The sequence below is a fragment of the Tauraco erythrolophus genome, chromosome 1 (assembly GCF_009769465.1).
Source record: "Tauraco erythrolophus isolate bTauEry1 chromosome 1, bTauEry1.pri, whole genome shotgun sequence".
Lineage (NCBI taxonomy): Eukaryota > Metazoa > Chordata > Aves > Musophagiformes > Musophagidae > Tauraco > Tauraco erythrolophus.
The window spans coordinates 10,255,020-10,268,653 of NC_141465.1; positions in this window are offsets into that span (position 1 = coordinate 10,255,020).

The following is a 13,634-nucleotide window of genomic DNA, read 5'->3' on the forward strand; positions in this document are numbered from 1 at the left end:
GATTTATTTCAGGATTAACTGAGGACATTACATTCATTCAAAGCTGCCTTCTGAATTTTTTCAAAGCATTTGCATAGCAGAAGGAAAAATTCTACTAACCATATCTAACAGCCTAACAAGCAAGGCCTTTTGCTTCCTTGTTGATGAACATATAAATATATATATCTGTATACATACATTTGCTTAATTTACCTCATTACAGAAGTAATGCAAACAGCCTATTGTTAAGCTAGAAGATACTAATAGCTGGCAGCTGGAGGTGATAGATTTCTCTAAAGAGCCTGAAAAATTACTCCAGAGGAGTAAAAAACCCTATTTTAGCAGTAATGAAAACAGCTGTGGATAATGACATGCCAGCCTAAGATGGTAGGTACCTATAGCAGGCACATCCAAGCTACAGGCACGGAAGGGATATCCGTGGTTGCAATAACAAAACATGCGTGTTTTACTTCTAAGCTGTGCATGTAGAAAGAACAAGCAAGAAATTTTTGCTTTAACAAGAGCTGAAGTAGCTCCTCCAAACAGCGCTTCTGCGAGAGACGCTTGAGGTTTCCGAGGCAGGAAACTGCCAAGTCTTTGCTCCTGCTGTGTTTGAAAGATGGGTGGATGTCTGGAGCGTGTTTGTAGTTAACAAACCGTTTTTTTCAGATGCTAATTTGTTTTCAGTGACTGAATTGTCTTCTAATGGATGTAGATCTCTGAATCTTAGCCAACTGCTTGGGCCAAGAGCCACAGACATCAGACTTCTCAGCTTATCTGGATGGAGATACCTGAAAATCCATGGTTAGGGTCAATTGCCAGGGGGAGGCTCACGGCCGCTCTGGCGGGCTTGCTGAGCCCGGAGCAGGACGCGCCTGGCCAGGCGTGCGGCGGGCGCTGTGCCAGGAGCTCTGTGCTCCATCAGGGCCCGTCGTGTGTCCGGACCTCCGTCGTGGTGTTGCTTTTGCTGTGGCTGGGCTCCCTCCTCTCTCTGGCAGCAAGTGTGACCTGGAGTACGGCTGCAGACAGCTGATAAGTGAGCAGGAGGTGTCCTGGATCATGAGGCTTGGTGAGTTCAATAAGCGCTTTTTCACGGGCAAACAAAGCAAGCTCCTGTTTAAACTTTTTCCAGTCGTAACCTTTCTAGTGCTGACCTGCCTATAATGAAGTTGCTTAACATGTGACGCAGTATTAAGTTGTCACAACTTTATTAACATCGATCTTTGGTGTTTCACCTTTTGATAATGTCTTGTTGGTATTTTTTTTTTTATCATGGAAGTGTGAAAATCAAGCTTGGAGAGATAGTGAAGCCAAGTTGGACATTTCTAACTTTAATGAAATGGGCTGCAGTGAAAGAGTAATGCAGGGCAGGTCAGAGATACTAAAGTGAGAAATAGCAAGGGTTTCTTTCAAGGATCAGGCAGTAAAGTCTCACTCAGTAATTTAGGAAGAGAGCTGTTGAATAGCTTAAAAGTGTGAGGAGAACCTCCCCTTGTCTCGGGTCAGAAAACGGAGTGTGACTTTTGGCTCCTGAGACCCCAATTCTCAGTTGCTCTCTTTGATTCGGAATGTAAGGTAACAAGAAAGAAGGATAGCGGCAATCCACCTTTGTATTCTGGGACAACTGACAGCTCTTAGGTATAATATTAGAGCAGCTTCAGAGCATCCTGAAATTGCACTGTGCTTTGCGATAAACGCCAGCCATAGAGGGACTGTAGCACAGGGTCCTCGGAGCTTGTGTGCTTTCTGCTGCTACTCTGCGTTTGGCCTGCTCCCAGTCCACCTTGTTCTCAGGATGGCATTTCTAAGTCCTTTAGGTCTTTTTTACCTCCAACCAGGTGGAGAAAATGGACTCAAGAAGCTCAAGAGCTCTTAAGTTCAAAAGCTCAAGAGCTATCTATCTCAGTGAGCAGGAAATCAAGCAAAGGTGGCAGAAGGGCTGCATGAATGAGCATGGAGCTCCCAGAAAAATGTGGGCACAAAAAAGAAAGAAAGGTGTACCAGAGGTGGAAGCGGGGTTAGGTGGCCCAGCCAGTATGTGTGCAAGCTTGGAGGGATGGCATTAGGAAAGCCAAAGTCCACCTGGAGCTGAGTCTGGTGAGGGATGTGAAGAATGATATAATAAAGGGCTTCTACCAGTACATTGGCAGCAAAAGGAAGCCAAGAGAAAACACAGACCTGCTGCTGAATGAGGCAGGGGCTCTGGTGACAAAGGACACCAAAAAAGCTGAAGGTATTCGATATCTTCTTCAGCTTGGCTTTAATGGTAAGTTTTACCTTTCAGGAAGCCCAAGTCCCTGAGACCAGAAGAAAAGTCTGTAGGAAGGAAGGCTTACCCTCAGTGGTGGTGGATCAGGTTAGGGAATGCTTAAACTGGTCACATGCATGTCCATAGGATGGGATGCCGCCACACATGCTGAGGTGAATGATGTGAAATACATCCACTCCCAGTTACCTTTAAAAAGTCAGAGTGATCAGGAGATGACTGACTAGGAGACAGCAAATATCATGCCCTTCAAGAAGAAGGATCTAGGGGACTACAAACTGGTCAGTGTTACCTTCATCCTTGGGAAGGTAATGGAACAACTAATCCTGGAAACCATTTCTAGACATGTGAAGGACGAAAGGGTGATCAGGAGTAATCAGCATGGATTTATGAAGGCGAAGTCACACTTGACCAGCCTGTTAGCCTTCTGTGAAGGAATGAGTGGCCTAGTGGAAGAGGGAAGAGCAGTGGACACTGTTTAACCTGTCTTTAGTAAGATATTTGATGGTCTTTGACAACATCCTTACAGGAAAACTGATGATGTACAAGCTATATACCTGGACAGTGAGGTGGACTGAAAACCAGCTGAACTGCTGGGCTCAGATGGTTGTGATCAGCAGCACAAAGTGTAGCTAGAGGCCAATCACTAGTGAAGGTACCCCAAGTGTTGATACTAGATCCAATGCTGTTTATCCTCTTCATTAATGGTCTGGATGATGGGACAGAGAACTTAGGCACTTCTATCACCGAGTTTGCAGATGATAGAAAACTGGAAGTAGTGGCTGATATGCTAGAGTGTTGCCATTCAGAGGGACCTAGACAGGCTGGAGGATTGGGCGGAGAGGAACATCATGAAGTTCAACAAAGGGAAATACAAAGTCCTGCACCCAGAAGACGTCATGCACAAATACAGAAGCTTTCCTTCCCACATGCACACAATCTCATTCAAAGCTGTGCCCAGGTGAAGCTTCTGTTTCTGTTCAGCTGCATACTACTGCTCTTCACACTGCTGCAATTTGATTCCTGTTCATGAGGTTTACTAGGCTGTAAATAACATTAATATAGAAGATCGGCTTACAGCTATGGAGTTGCCTAACTTAGACTGAACTTCCTTTAAAAGGTTTAGTGATCCATAATTGCATTCTTTAGTAATTGTGTTAAAGCATATTCTTTACATTGATCATTTTAGTTGTGCTTCAATTGTTTTTGAATTGATCACAAAGAAACCGACTGTGTTTTGCCTGTTTATCTTTAGAGCTGAGCATGAAATGATTGAACTCAGTTTGTGAAAATGTCAGAATAATTTTTAATTTTCTGGCAAAATGTCTGTAAACGGAACACTTCTGCACTTAAACTTTTTCAAAATAGGAAATCCTAGTCAGTTGCAAAGAGTATATGGGTCTTTGGGGGGCTGCAAAATTGGAAATATCTCAGGAAAGAAAAATATGATTTCTTTGAGTATCAAGACAGTGTTTTGCAGGAGATAAGGTATTGATCCTGGTTAAGTGAATTTAGGTTATACCCTTGTTCTATCTTTGTTCCACCTAATGTGACCTATGGAAACTCCATGGGTTTTGGGATCATAAATTTTGTGAGTGGTAACAATTAAACTGCTTTCGCTTAAAAACAGAAAAAAAACCCCAAACAACCCACTAAAAAATCCCCCATAAATTTATCTTAGCCACTTTCTATCTCTTTGACCTAATAAATTTAATAATATATTGACATGAAAATTGGAAGAAGAAAAAACCAGGAAATTTCTCATCAGTTCTAATTTATTCTTTCTTCTCTTCCCTCGAGTGTTTAAATTTAATAACAAAAGAACAAAATTGCCATGGGATTGCCTGCCCTTCTCTCTCCAATGCTTTTTGGAAACTCTTAGCTGGGTGCAGAGATGATATAGTCCTGATGAAGAAATGTTGAACTTGTCAGAATGGAAAGTGAGTTGCTGGTTGGTGACTATCACCAAGCTACTGGGTTCTCCTCCCCCTCTTTTTTTCTCCTACCTCTTTTATTCTGATAAAATGAAATTTAGTGCCATAGCTGGGAAAAGGGATGCTGGTTTAGATGTATGAAATATAGGCAGTGCCACCAGTGAAGGCATCAAGACTGCAGGAATCTAAAAATGAGATTATTTTGCAGAAATTCTAGGAGAAGGTTTTTATCTTGAGATCTAGTCTGACCTCCCACACAGGACAGCCTCATAAGGATTTCACAAAAATCTCTTCTACTTCACAGTCAAAATTTCTGCTTGGGTTGGTGTAGCTTAGACAACAACCTTAGGCATCAGTTTTTTAAACAGGGAAAACGCATAAGATCTGAGGACAGGGACAGGCTGCTCAAACACCTTCGTGTTTCGAGTGTGGTGGTATCTGACAAGGTGGGAGCTGCAGCTTCTGCTGCAGACTTAGCTGGTTAGTAGACTGTTTTTGAGGATCAGGCTCTGCTAGGTGAAAATATACCCCCAGGTGCTACCTCTTTTCTTGTGACCCTGTGCAGCAGCATCTGGTCAGCAAATCAACCCATGAGCTACACCTGGTAGGTGGAACCATGAACTGCTGCAAAAGCTCAGGTCAATTCATGGAGGATCACGACAGTCTCATTGTGTTCTGTCTTACTCTTGGTATACAACACTGGACAGATCTGTGTATTTCCCCGGTGTCTTAATTAGCCTTTTATCATTCCTTTAGGAAAGGAAATGTTTAGTGGCTACTCTGATGGATTTGTGGAAGCTATGGAAAAAGGCCCAAGGCAGAGGGGAATTTGAGCTCTCTGTACCTGACACTCTTCGTGATGAGTTTGCTTTAGTCTTTGTCCCTAAAGCTTTTCCTGTATCCGTGATCAGCTGCATCCAAATAAATATGGTGTTTTGGTATGTACAAACAGGCTGCTGCAAGCAGAATCTATTTGTTCTGCATCCGTGTTCCAAGCGGTGATGTATGGCTTGCTGTCCACTTGTTGCTTGCAATTGCAGTGTCAGGGTTGGCTTCTCTCTAAGGGATGAAACGTAACAAAACCAGGAAATGTATATTTGGTGCCTATCCCTGCCCCTTGCTGATGCAGCAAAAAGGCTTCATGTTTCGCTTGCTATACAGAACTGATTTTCTGCTGTCACTTTTGATATTGTGCTTCACACATAGCTTCAGGCCTAATGTTGCTGACGCAATTGTACTTGCTTAATTTTATCCCACTGAATATGCCACTTTGTGTGCTTAGTCATCTGCTAAAAATCCTTTTGTTAAGATCCGAGAACAAAACACAACACCAAGTATTTGATCCTGCCTACTTATGCATGGCTAACATCCTTTGCTTTTATGTTTAGCTTGCTGCTATGAAATTAATGAAATATTTATTCAGCTGTTAAGGATCAGAGTTTTCCTTCTCTTATGATTAGGGATCTGTAGAGGATGTTCCTTAGAGAAGGAGAAAGGCCCTGGCGTTCTCCAGCACTGCTGTTGGGACAGGCTGTGCACTGAGGTGGGCCACGTGGTGCTATTTCAACGGGTTATACTTGTTTTGCTCATAGGAACTGTGGTCAAACCCTTCGAATTCTGGCGTGTCTTTTGACATCACAGGCAGCTTGCTGTGGTCAGTCTGACTCCTGATCATTTGTTAAACGCTGTGGGTCTCAGGCAGTGGGGTGCTCTGCAGCCTGTCTTTTCCTGTTAGGTTTTGTAGGATTTAAACCAACATGGCTGATATTACAATGAGCGGCAGCGAGTGCAACGCTGTATCACTACAAAAATCAATGAAGACTGAATCACCATCAGCTTTCTAGGACTAACCAGCAAGGAGACATTATTTTTGCCTTTCTCACTTTCTGGGATATGTGGTACCTTTCACCTGAGGATTTCTACCCCGTGGACTGAATGCTGGATGTTCTGAGCATCTCACCTGAGGGGTATATGCCTGTACAGATGAAGCCAGCTGAGAAAAATCTTCAATATATTTAGCACACCATATGTTTTCAGAAAACTCTTCTCCTGGAAAGAACATTCTTAAAAGCAAGCATGCTAACAGGCTAGCATCTGTTCATTTAGTTGTCAAGACCTAGAGTGTGCTTAGACAAGAGACAGTAAACGGTCTGATGAGGGAAAGAGAAAATATAATTAAATGACCTCTGCTTTCCTCAACAGTCATACACCCACATACCCTAAAGAATCACCAGTTTCCTGATGCTGTATGATTTTCTTATTTCCATTAGATTAAACATTTGCTACAAAGGTATGTGAATCTCAGGCTGAACTTCAGGTTGAAGTTTTGTTTTTGTATCATTGAAAATCTCAGCCAAATTAACCTGTTTCTGACAATGATGCCAGTGGCAAAAAAAAAAAAAAAAAGGCATTTTATCAGCTTAATTCTCTATCAGTGGCTCTAATATGTCCAGACCTTGAAGAAGGGACTTGAAACTTAAAAGAACCTGACTTTTCTGTCAGAGTTCAGCCTCTGCCAATTCTGTGAAACACTACTAAAGTGCAGCTGAACAAGAAGCCTGTGGAAAAATATCACAGCTTTTTCACACCTCATCAGTTTGTTGTGATTGTTTGATAAGATTTTTAAATGTTCTGCATGAGCTGTGTGATTGGTCCTTTTTGTTTGTTTGTTTAACCTCCATCTTTCACTGCTTCCAAGTGGAATTGCTCTCCAGTAACACAACGTCCCAGTCTGCAACGCAATCCCTGAGAGCATAATTTGGAGCATATTCTTGTATTTTCAAACCATGTAATGCCATAGTGGTCTGGAGCAGGAGGAAGGATGAGGATGTGGGAACAGGTTGAGCTGTGTTGAAACAAAAAGGAGCTTTCCCTAGAGGTGCCAGAGTTAAGGTGGAACATATTCAGACTGAGGGGTAAACTCAAGGGGGAATGGATTTCTTTTGGGTAGTGTGGGAGTCTGACACTGTGCTATTTTATTTATTTAGAGTTCTGAGAATGCTAAAAATGGCCCCTACTATGCTCCAGGTACTTTTGACATAAGTTAGAAATACATGACAAAAATACCCTCAGTGCAGAAGTACAAATGAATATTTCAAGGAAAATGACAGTAAAATGAATTTAGGGTTGAGAGTTCACATTAATAATGCAGGCTGATCTACAGCACCTTCATTTTTCATCTGTAAAATGGGGATAATGATGCTGACCTGGTTTGTAAATGAGCCCTGAGATCATCCGATGGAAAGCATCACCAACAGAAGTGGTGGTGGTAGAAATTCATGTCAGAGATGTGGTATAATTGTTTCAAACTAGAATTTTGTAAGCATTGGGAAATCCAGAAAAGAAGTTAAAGACATCCAAATATTTCTAAGTGTGGAAATGCTCTTGTGAGGTATATTTCTCTGCCCATGGCAGGGGGGTTCGAGCTAGAAGATCTTTAAGGTCCCTTCCAACCCTAACCATTCTATGATTCCATGAATGCTTCTGCTGAGCAGTGATGCCATATGGTAACTGTGCAATTACAAGCAATATGAGTTTTTATAGTCATGGATCAAACTGATCTTTTTAAAGAAACGTTAATTTTCTTGACTTGGCTCCTTCTGCCGTCTGTCTGTCACTGTCACTCATTGATTCCAAATCATAGGCTGTTTCTCACCACCTCTCTCTTTCACTGCTTCCTATTTCTGAGGCCCTTTGGCCAGCAACATACCACTGCTGGGTACTTTGTTCTTTCTGCAGTGTTTTTGTTTTATGCACCTGGGCAGCCTCTGTCATCTTTTTCCTTCTGACTGTCTTAATCCTCTACCGTCAACTCCACCCAACCTTTTTGCTCAGGCTCTGGTAACCCGAGAAAGTCCCTCTGTCCCAGTTTCTTTGCTTGCTTACAGGTCTGAGTTCTGCTCTCCGCTTGTGCAGCACATCTGCATCTGGCTCCCTCGCCCATCCTTCGCTTTCACTCACAACCTTCTCTGGTAACTTTACCACCGTCCTCCTGACATGATCTGTCTGGTTTTTACCTCTTTAACATATCCCATGTGTAGCTTCAGTCTCCTGTCTCCTTCCCAGCACTTTGACCTGGGACCAGCAACCGCCTTGCCTTTCACCCCGTCAGTGCTGCCCAGAGCCAGCTTGCTCTCTGCCCCTTCAGTTTTGCGATAACAACAACAAAGAGAAAAATCTATGCAAATCTTGACCAAATAAATAACTAAGAAATGATTAGAAATAGATCACTTTAAAAATAAAAATTTTAGACTTTCCAGGAATAGTCACTTGTCTAGAAAAAGACACTGCGTTTCATTTTACTAATGTGTTTTATTGACCCTGCTTATACTAAAAAAAAAAGGAAAAAAACCCCAAACCAGACAAACAAAACTCAAAAAAACGACCAGCCAAACAAAATATCCTTGTCTTGTGATCCTAGCTGAACATACTTAATTTTGCATGCAATATATTCCTTTGGAGTCCAAGATAAGCAGGTGAATAAGCCTCTCCCAGATCAGTGTTGGAAGGCAAAAAGCAGAGTGTGAAGCTGTGGCAGAAAGACCACGGGAGGTGATGAGATAAATGATGGCGGGTCTGTATTCACATGCTTCTTTTTAAGTGTTCTCCAAGGCCTCTTGCTTGTGTCTGGTTCTGATGTGTGGAATGATTGTCAAGGAAGTAAAGACAACACTCTTTTCTCTGTTATATTTTTTGGCTGTTAATTTCTCAGACTGCTAAAACTTCAAATGTAAGAGGCTTCACCAGGACTGATGGCTTTTACTGTCTCTTTGTATTCATGTGCCTGAGACCAGACCAGGACTTGACCCTACGCTAATAGAAAGACGGAGTTGGTTGAAATTTCTGCTAATAATGGAAAACTACCTTCCACTGTAGCTATGCAGCAGGCACTCCATCATAATGAATCTGTCAGGCTTTCTCCCTTTTAAGTGTTACAAATGTTTGCAGACTTTAGCAGAGGGGATATTTTTATAAAGGAAAGGAAGAAAGTTTATATGATTTCTTTCCTGTATGATATGCAAGTTTGGCAAAACGGTATGTGTATCTTTCATAATTTTGAATCTACAGGGGTTTGAGGAGTAACTGTTATTCCCAGGTTTTTGACAGTGCTATTTGACAGATTAAGAAATAAAATGCTAAAGTAATCTTGTGTCTGAAAACAAAGATGGAAATAGAGCAGATGTCATTTTGCAAATGGGGAGTAAAAAGGTTTTTGTGTTTGCCAGCATGCGTAGTTTAGAACAATTTCAGTGCATCAGGAAATGAGCTTTAAATTATTCTAAAGTGGTTGATAAATGGGAGCAACACAGTTAAATTTATTAAAGCTTTTTTGGTAAATAATTGATATAATGTTGCAATAAGAGTACATTATGTATTATAAAACGATACATTATGTAAATAGATGTAGCACACTCTTCCTTCTGCTTAATACTAGATTCCACACTGGCTAATAATTGTGAAGGAGCTCAGTCAGTTTTCCTCCAAAAGCCATGAGCATTTTAGCTGCTGAAAATTGGCAGGTGTGTTATTTAAATTACTTTCGCCATCTCTATACAGCTTTCAGCTTGATTTAGAAATAAAATAATAATAATAATTAAAAAATCAGCCCTAGAGGAGAAGATGGGCCAGCCCGCTTACTATAAGTGGCTGGAGAAAAAGACTGGGAACGTGACGTTTCCTCCAGTGACACCTGCATGATGTTCAGAGGACTACTGCTCCGGGCGATTTGCTGCTGTTGAACTCATATGGTCATCTATGCCTAATCCAAATGCTGGTTTGAATACGGTCTTGATTATCTCTGACTCTGGAGAGTGGTATATTTGTGCTTTTATTAAGGCAACAATACTGTTAATGGTAAAAGGTAAAAGACCATTATTTTTGGATTTTCCAGAAGTCAGGTTTAAGGTAGAGTGTCTCTTGAGAATTCTTATCTAGTTAACACAACGTTCTCGTTTGACAGGGCATATCTGACACCATGCCTCAGCAAGACCTCTCTGATAATTGCAACCTGAGGATCTGTTCCCTTTTTGCTGTTAATGGATTGTGAAAGTTTCTTCACATTTACTATTCATTTGACTTTATAGTTTGTGTGGGCACCTTGTAGGTAGTTTTGCTAAATGGTTTAGGAAAGCTTTACTAAATGTTGAACAAAGGTATGAAGCTTAACTACAAAACAGCTATTATGTCTTCTAGTAAGTAAACAAAGAGTAATATCCATTAAGTACTGGCAGCCACCAGTTGCTAACCCTTTACTAGTGAGATGCTGATGAAACCTTTATTCAGAATACAACCAGACTCTCTCTCGGGTTCTTAGCTCAGAGAGAAGAAGGAATACTTCAGAGCACGAAAATGCACTACCTGCCTACTAAACTGGTTAAGGATCAGCATCACGTTTAGTGGTGTAGGCACTAAAGTCTTGTGACACCATTCTTGTATGCCACTATAAACTTAATCCTAAATACCACGCCAAATCCATGTAAAAAGTCTCTCAGAAAAATTGTCTGGGACTGTGTGGCATTGGAGTATCACAGCATTTCATCATGATTATGTGCCTTCATTTTTCTCTTCAATTTTGAAGAACACCACTTTTTTCACAACAGTGTCCCATCTGTCTGATCCCTCTGGACAGGTGAAGATACTTTTGCAGAACTACTAGAAATGGCAAGTGAACTTATGCACCTGACCTCAATCTCCACACTCTTCTTTATCTGTGTTTACTAAGTCCTTGTAGGTGGTAGGTAAATAATTACCCAGGTGATTAATGGGTAATATATCTCCTGTCACCCTCAGATGTTGTCAAGACATTGCCAAAAGCCCTGGAAGAGACATGAAGAAATTCATTTACTATGACGATGCAGCAGTGTTGCGGTCAGCACTGTAATAACTACTGCTTAGAGAAAAGCACTGCAAATGTAACTATCAGAAATCAAGTATTTTTGAAATGCTCATGTCCTCATCAGTGAGATGAGGAGTCAGAGGAGCCTGTTCAGCATGAGACAGAGGTACAGCAATGTTTGATATTGTCGCAAAGAGTGGATAGGGAAGAATTCCCTCTTCCCTTCCCCTTCTGCCTTGCTGCGTGATACAAATTTGTCTTGTGGCTATAGTGGTATAAGCCTATAGAAACATCACTTGAAGTAAATGGATTTTCTGCTGGTGTGACTCAGAGCAAGTAGTTTTTTTTCTCTCTCCAGAGTCTTTATCTAAGCCTGCTGGCATTAGTAAAAGAAGACAAATAGTTATACGACAATAGTACGGAAAAATCACTGCAATTTTCCGAAATGCATCAAGATATTTGTTACATCTAATTTAAATTATAAAAAAAGATATTCAAGAAGGGACTGTGGAGTTTAACACAGCAAGTTCTGCTCCATGTTTATCTCCACCTCTTTTCTTCCTGTGACATTTGCTCACTTGTTTCATTTTCCCTTTCCTACGTGCAAGCTCCTACCTTGAGGAGCACAACAGTTGCAGTGTAACTACACTAGTGTCTGCTCAGGTTAGAGTGATCTAAAGAATTAATGTAATTCATGTCACAGGTTAATTCTTCTCAGAGCTGTACCTTTGTTCAGCTGTCATATGACCAATTACCCCTTCCTCTGAGTCCCCCTCCAACATCTGCACCGTCCGGGCTTGTCCCGTGGATATAGTTTGCACCATTCATTTTCTTCTTTCTCTGACTGGTTCACAACGGTGTCTTTAAACTGGGTGACTCTCTGATCCTTTCAGATGTTCTGAAATAAATGTAGTCAGGAGCAAAGCACTATGTGTACTTGTGAATGTCAGGGAGCGAAAAAAATCCCACACTGAGGAAAATGAGCCAAAATCTCTTGGTATGCACATGTGGTCCTTGCTAAGGGATGGGATCCATGGCATGTGGGGTAGTGAGAGGGGGATCTAGAACCACCGTGTGGGAAGGTGACTAGGACACTTGACTGGGGAGTGGGGGAGTTTGGTAGAGGATGTATCAAGCTTATCACTGGGGAAAGGAGGGATGTCTGGTACTCAAAGTGATGAAAATGCAGGTAATTAGGAGCAAAGAACTGAGGGTTTTATGAAGCACTACTTCTGGAGTGCTCATTTAACCTGTTCCTCAGTAGCATGAAAGAAATACGATCTTTCTACAGTATCTAAATTAAATCAGATAAAGAGTGACCTTTTTGGCCAGGTTTTTGTCTGGGGTTTCTGAATCCAAGTACTACTACTTTTAATCAAAGTCTTCTCTGAGCTCTGTCAATGCTCTCCATGTTGTTTTCTTTCCCCTGCTGCTTTCTCTGACTTGTTTCTTTCTGAACTTATGGTTTCAGTTGTGGTCTCAGTCCTCCTGCTGTCTGGCTGCCTGTAGACTTTGAAGCAGAGGCAGAGTGGCAGGAGTAAGCGCACCCCGCGATGGGTTGTGTGGCATCGGCAGGAGTGAAGTGACCTCTGAGGATCGGTGCCCTAATAGGGCTTGTGAAGACAAGGAGGAAAGATGGAATTAATGATGCAGGCTGTGAAAATTGCGTTGCTTGTTTTCAGGTGCTGTGCTCCTTCAGCTCAAACCAGGTATTTGAGCACCCAGGCAGGATGAGGGGGCACATTGGAAGGTACCAGGGCGTGTTGAAAAAATTAAGATGTTGTTCTTGGTTTGGATTGGTAGAAACTTTCCCCTTCAGCTGTTCTATCCTCAGTGCTGGATTTCTGTCTCTTCTTGCCAGCTGCTGGCGCTTCCAACCATTGTCTGGCATTATCACAGTCAGCTTGTCTGGATGGCCTTTTGTAAGGGTTGCCAAGGGATGTTGCTTTGTCCAGGAATGGTTATTCTCCGTCGGTCAGGTACAATACCATCAGCTTTTATCCTGTCTTAATGCACTCTAACGCAATCTGCTTTCTTGGCAAAAGAAGCTCTTATAATATATCTGATAGTAGGATACCACTTGTAGAAAAGGAGTGGATTAGTGTGCTGAAATTGTGCACAGAGCTAGAAAAAGATTTACTTTCTTTTGATAATTGGGTGTGACAGTGTTGTGACAGGAATTTTATGGAAGGTTGGAAGGAACAGGATTTTGGAGTAACCCTGATATTCTGCTATGTCCCCAATTCTGGAGTCCAAGAAGCAGTCATGGGGTGCTTCTGGTTTCTTCCTTATTCTTTCCAGCTTGTTAGCCCAACTCTGTAAAGTGTTTTGAATAAAACCCTGCAGAAGCTGTAAGAAATACGTTTGCTGATGGCTAGGTTTGCCAGAGTTGGAATTATGTTTGGAGAGAGCAGTGCAGGTTATTCAGAGGGGGAAGCCTAGTCATCATGGGAGGCAGGCTGAATGGATGTAGATCCCCTGCCTCCATCTCTGGCAGCTGATTTCCAGGGCAGAGGTTAAAGCACTAACACATGCCACAATACTCTTAACTTATTCTTTTTTTTTTCTTTTAATTCTTTTTCCTCCTGCATTATCCAGAATTGAACTGAACTGCATTTTC